This window comes from Vigna angularis, chromosome 6 (genome assembly GCF_016808095.1).
Source record: "Vigna angularis cultivar LongXiaoDou No.4 chromosome 6, ASM1680809v1, whole genome shotgun sequence".
Lineage (NCBI taxonomy): Eukaryota > Viridiplantae > Streptophyta > Magnoliopsida > Fabales > Fabaceae > Vigna > Vigna angularis.
In genome coordinates this window covers 19,438,445-19,444,380 of record NC_068975.1, presented here as the reverse complement: position 1 = coordinate 19,444,380, position 5,936 = coordinate 19,438,445, and the positions used below count along the sequence as shown (strand labels likewise).

General features: G+C 32.9%; 1 long non-coding RNA gene across 4 annotated transcripts; it reads right to left on the bottom strand.

The window, feature by feature from the left end:
* Positions 1-2,757, bottom strand: LOC108341437 (uncharacterized). Of its 4 annotated transcripts, none has more exons than XR_008249794.1 (5): positions 2,165-2,757; positions 1,618-1,779; positions 1,134-1,233; positions 436-1,038; positions 1-300 (listed from the first exon to the last, which is right to left on the bottom strand). It is a non-coding gene; the product is annotated as an uncharacterized LOC108341437 (long non-coding RNA). The 4 variants fall into 4 exon arrangements; XR_008249795.1 differs by having other exon boundaries at positions 1-587; positions 739-1,038; positions 2,165-2,754; XR_008249793.1 differs by having other exon boundaries at positions 1-587; positions 859-1,038; positions 2,165-2,751.
* Positions 2,758-5,936: the final 3,179 nt, after the last annotated feature.

Here is a 5,936-nt window from a genome sequence, read left to right as displayed (position 1 = left end):
TTAACAATTTAAGATAATGTACATTCATTGACAATTACAATGCAAATATAAAAAAATACACAATGTTTAAAAAACATTGCAAGATTGACTAACAAATCTAGCATGATAAAATACAACTAGACCAATTGAAAACATATGAACTAATGCTGATGACTTAAACAAGTTCACTACAAAACATCATCTTGTTTCATTTTCTTGTTGAGTTTGTTGAGGTTTCTGATGCTTTTCCTTTTTGGTAGGTACTTCCAACCTTGCTTGTGAACTCCACTAATGTTTTTGGAAGCATATACTAATGCAAGCCTGTATAAAGCCAAGAAAGAAGTTATAAAAACCACAATATTTACATAATGCCTCATACAATATGAAATAAGACAAAAATATGTGCAAGCCTGCAATAAAGCCAGTAAACAAGTAACAAAAAGCCACAATAGTTACACAATGCTTCATTTAAGAGAGATTGTGGTATTTGAGGGAAAAGGTGATGAATGACATGGGTTCCAATGTCATGGTGAATGTTATAAATCCATCCATAGCCACGATCAATAGTTGTAAGGTCACTCCTAAGGTAGCTCCATTCCTGTTAAACACTAAGAAGAAAGATTAATTTTAAGTCACTTTCAATTCCAAGTCATCACAAACATTGAAGAAACAAGTTGAAGAAGACTATACTATAACTCTATAAAGCTCAAGAGAAAGCAAGAATGGTAAATAAGTTGACTACCCTAACTACAAAATCACCTGGCTTGGATCAAACAGTTAACAAATCACCTAGCTGCTCAATATAATAATAAACTACAAAATGAACAAGAGCAAACTTATGAAAGAAGTTATCAGATAGTTAGGTAATAGAGATATTACAGTAAAATGCTTCTCAATGTCATTAACATAATTCACCAATGATGCCTTTGGATCATCTACTGAGATTGCAACTATTTTCGAATCAAGTTCTCCTTCATCAATCATGGCTAATGCACCCAAGGGTTTGACCTTCAAAACCTCACCTATTTTTCTCTCTTTCACCAATCTCAACAACATCAACTGCAGAATTACAATGATTTCAGGAATATTGTGTTGTATTCGTAATATAACATTATGGCAGAGAGGGAAATTTAGAATCTTTATTAATGGAATACCTGGATCTTTTTCTCCAGTGCTCCTTCAACTTTAGAGTTTGCAAAAGATGGATTTTCCCATGTTTGTGGAAGTAAGCCATAGTTCCAATGTATATTGTAGCTGGAGAACATGAATAAGATGTGTAAATATGAAACCAAATCAGTCTAGCTAGATCAACCAGACACAATAAAAGAAGCCAAGGATGTGATGAATGAGAGATGCAAAATGCTTCAACTGTTAAAGATCAAAAATTAACATGAAGATGGCATCTAAGAAGGAACGGTAATTATAAAATGTTAGCAATGGGTATTGAACCCTAAAAGTAGTAGATTTATGGTAGTAAATAGACAACACTGAAGAAAAAATATCACACCACATTTATGTCGACAATAAAGCATTAAAATAATATAGAGAATATATTTACTTTAAAAGTGAACTGGCAATGACAAATACTGTAATTTAGAATAAGAAAGGAACAACATGAGCTCAGAAATTGTATCTCACATGTAATATCGGAGCTTTCCCTTTTTCTGTATCTTGTTTTATGATAGTGAAAGCTTCATCAATTGCAACCTCCATCTTTGCATTGGATACTTTAGGAATCTCAACAATTAAGTTGAAGATATCATCACCCGATGGCAATGGAATATCATGCCAAGAAGAAACCTAAATATTTTGCAAATTACATTTTAGGTACAAGTAACAGAATCACAACAGGTAGCCCCCATGGCAGAAAACCTATTCTTTGAACTTTACTTCCATTTCCTAGTTGACAAGCGTAATGTTTCATTATATAGTATTTCTTATTACATAGTTACACGGTAATTAGCTTCCATCATATTCAGCAAATATAAATCATGATGAATTCCCATAAAACATTACTATTTGGCTCCTACTCAACATTTCTTTCATAAAAGCAGAGGAAATGTAGTAACAATAAGTAAACATGTACAGATGTGTGAAACAAAATATCTCATATAGCTAGTGAAGTATAAGAATGTTCAAAACTATTCAACATCAACCAAAATAAAGATTATCCTTAACAACTTACCAAACTATTGGATTGTGTGAAACGAAGTGGGTCACTAGGATACGGCAACGTTGTTCTTTCTAGTGAGTTTCCTATTTTTCGCTTATGGATTGGTGATTCCCGTTTTTCCCCTTCCCTACTTCAATCAAATTCACGAAAATTGCAAATTCAAGTTGTCCTTCTTTGCATTCTCAATTAGCAGTTATTCCTCGGTATCGCTATTGTCGTCTTTGCGATGCATTCACAATGACAAGGAAGACAATTGTGGTTCGTAAGTGGATGACTTCGAAAACCTAAACTCCGTCATCGATGAGGAGTTCAAAGAATCCAAATGTGTGAGAATGGGGAAAAGGATTGGGACGGTGGCATTAGCAGGGGTTCTAGGATAGAGCGAATAGGTAGCGATCGTCGGCGACCTCGTTGGCTAGACTCGCTTCGTCGAGAAGGCGTGGTAGCAGAGATGAAGCAGGTTGATGAGGTCCAAGTTGTTGAATGATGAACTGGTTCTTAGGTTTTGATTTGGGGAAAAAGTTATTTTAGGGTTTTGATTTGGAGGGAAGTTTTAATGAGTGTAAAATCATGGAGGGAACTCAAAAGTATCGAGGGAAAGAAAAAAGGTAAAACCAAAAATTGATTATAATTTATGTTAGATATTATCCTTCTTTAAAAAGAATTTAAACCTCCTCTGTTGTTAGAACTTAAAAAATTCACCAAAATCATTTTAAATCATGTTAATTTGTGGAGGGTTTTTGAAACCTCCACAAAATAACTTCCATTAAATAATAGTTTTTTTTTAGTGTAGAATAAATACATAATAGAATATATTATTATCCAGATGAAGACGATCGTTTTGCGACATAAATTTTGACGACCTTTATTGCTAGGTGAATGTTCTACACAAATCATCGTCTATAAGGTTTTGTAATGTGCTTCAAAGAACCTTGTAATAACGGTAACAGAAAAATTAATAAACATTCATAAATAAACTTTATAACATAAATAGTGTAGGATAACTTACCAACAAACTAGAATCTATGGGCGATCCACAACCAAGAAGCACGTCATATGGAATATGGCATCGTAGTAGAGGAGTAAGAATAGGCATGTCCTTGTCGACAACAAGAATAACTAAACCATTATAGGTATCCTTCAACAAATGAGACAAAGATGAGATTGTTCTTACATGTCTTATAACGTGGTTTACAAAGTGCAACCAAATACCATCAATAGTGAGTATGTCCGCCTTGCAACACCATGTGGTAGCTGTTGGATCTGCTCTTGAAACCCAAACTATCTCAAGACATGTTTAGGAAAATTTCGGTGAAACATTTCACCAATTCTGATCCATCCAAAGAACTTACAGATGACCAGAAATTGACTAGTGGCCCGATGTGATTGATACAAACACCAGATCACCCTATCGTATGTGAGTCTATTTAAATGTGACATGACCTCTACCAGACTGTAAACCTGCCTCCTTGTCACCCATGGGCCAACACGACGTATGTCTGCATCTTAAGAAGACAACACAAGCCTTTTTTCCATCGTGCTCATAAATTCAAGTCTAAAAAAAATTAATTAACCCTTGGTCAACAACAATGAAAAAAATTTAAAGGAAATTAGAGTACAAAATATATGTGAAATATCTAACCATTTGCTTTGTCACGGCAAAACTGGCATCTCCAAGCTGCTCGTACATGTGGGTTAATGCAGTAATGCCTCATGCATATCCACCATATATGTGCAAGTAAGTACGACAAAAAGATTGATGTGGCTCTCTAATTTGAGAAAATAGTCATCTAACTTGATGCAACAAATATGCCCGTGCAACACACTCCCACTATTATTGCTCATAACTCTTATCATAAAGCTCTTCCAACCAGCTCAGCCTAACTTTCAGACCACTTGCTTCTCTTATCTTAGCTTCAGCCCTCTTACCATCCACGTCCAAAAACTCCACAATAACATATCGAACTTTTTCAAATTTCAACTCCTCAATTTAACAAAATTGTCCCATTATCGAGAGGTGCAATAGTGATGTGTGACAGACATCTCACCCACCGGGAGATGAAAAGTATTTGTCTCAAAATGTCATCTCTCAACGAACGCCAATAACAAACCTTTATCGATGTATTCATATGAAATATCAAAGAGAAACATTAAACCAGAATTCAACACAAATTGTTGAATTCTCTCGTGACATGGTCCAAATTTATTTATTTTTTTCATAAAAGATCAACTTGATCTCTCGATCCTACACAACAACAATTAATATAAAACTTATTGAAACTACACAATAACAATGAATATTCAAGTATTGCACTAACCCGCCCCTATCACAAAGCATATGCAACATACTCCACATAGTGAGGTATCTAGGGGACCTCTTGGAAATCCATCAACTTTCTTTTCTACTTGATAAAATTATAAAAGTAAAGAAAAATCTATTAAATCTTTAAAAAAGCACAACAAATAATTAAAAATCAAAGAAATTGTACAATCAACGAATTTCAAAATCAGTGAAGGTTTTCAATAGATTTCAAAATACATCGAAGTCTTCAATAGATTTCGAAATCTATCGAGACTTATAACGAATTTCAAAATCTATTGAAAGTCTTAATGAATGTCGACCTCCGTTGAATACCTTGAATACCTTGAAACTTCGTTTTATTTCAAACACCATGTTTAAAGAACCAATTCATACTTTCAAACAACCAATTCATAACACTCAAACAACCAAACTTCAAATGCACCACATTCAAACAACCACAATTCACATATCCTATGTAGATGTAAAGGAAAACCAATTAACTGTTTTGTGCAGCCTTCGTTCAGAGCAGAAGAAGGAAATGAATTCGTTCCATGAGCACGCAAAAATGAAAAGGAAGTAAAGGGTCCAAGACGCAAAGATGATGAAGGTAAAGATAAAGAAGAAAGGGGTGCAACTTGCAATGTGTTAGGGTTTGAAATTTCAAATCCCAATGTGTACGTCTGAGTTTATTAGGAAGAGAGAAGGTTAAAAGAATTTACCTTGATTAAAAAGTTATTATAAATTTTTTTATCAAGGACAATTATGTCATTTCAGGAAATATTGGAGGTGCAAGTTAAGTTATTGAAGGTGCAGGGAGAAACAGGAAGAAACCCTCTAAGATCTATTTGAGCATGTTTCATTTAAAGCACATATGATGGGAGATGCTTAGGAACTGTTTTGGTTTACTTGAAACAGCTCTTCTATTAAAGTGCTCCAATTGACACTCCAAAAAAAATTGAAAGATTTCTCAATTGTTTGTCTAAGAAATTCCAACTATAAAACATTATTAGAACACTACAATAATTACTTTAAATTAAAAAATATAGACATGTAAAGTGTTTAAAAATTCCTAAAGCTTCTTTTATTGCAACAACATTGAGTGTCAATCGATTAAGGATATCCTTTATAAGACTTACATTTTAATAACGTTATATTTACACTTTAACTTTTCCAGAATCTAAAAACTATTTTTCTTATTTTGATTTAGTTAAATTTTAATTTTTTCTTAAATTTAATTATTTTTAATTAAGTTTCTATATATTAGAAATTTTTCTTTTATTGATTGTCTAATATAATTTTTAGTTAAGTTCATGTCGTTTAATTTTATTATCAACTGAGTTAACATGATTATCACCTTACATTATCATTGCTTACGTATCTTCATACAAAAAAAAATTGACATAATTAAATTTTAAATCCCTAATAAATATAGATATTTTTAATTGAATTTTTAGTAATATATTTATCTATTAAGTGGTTAAA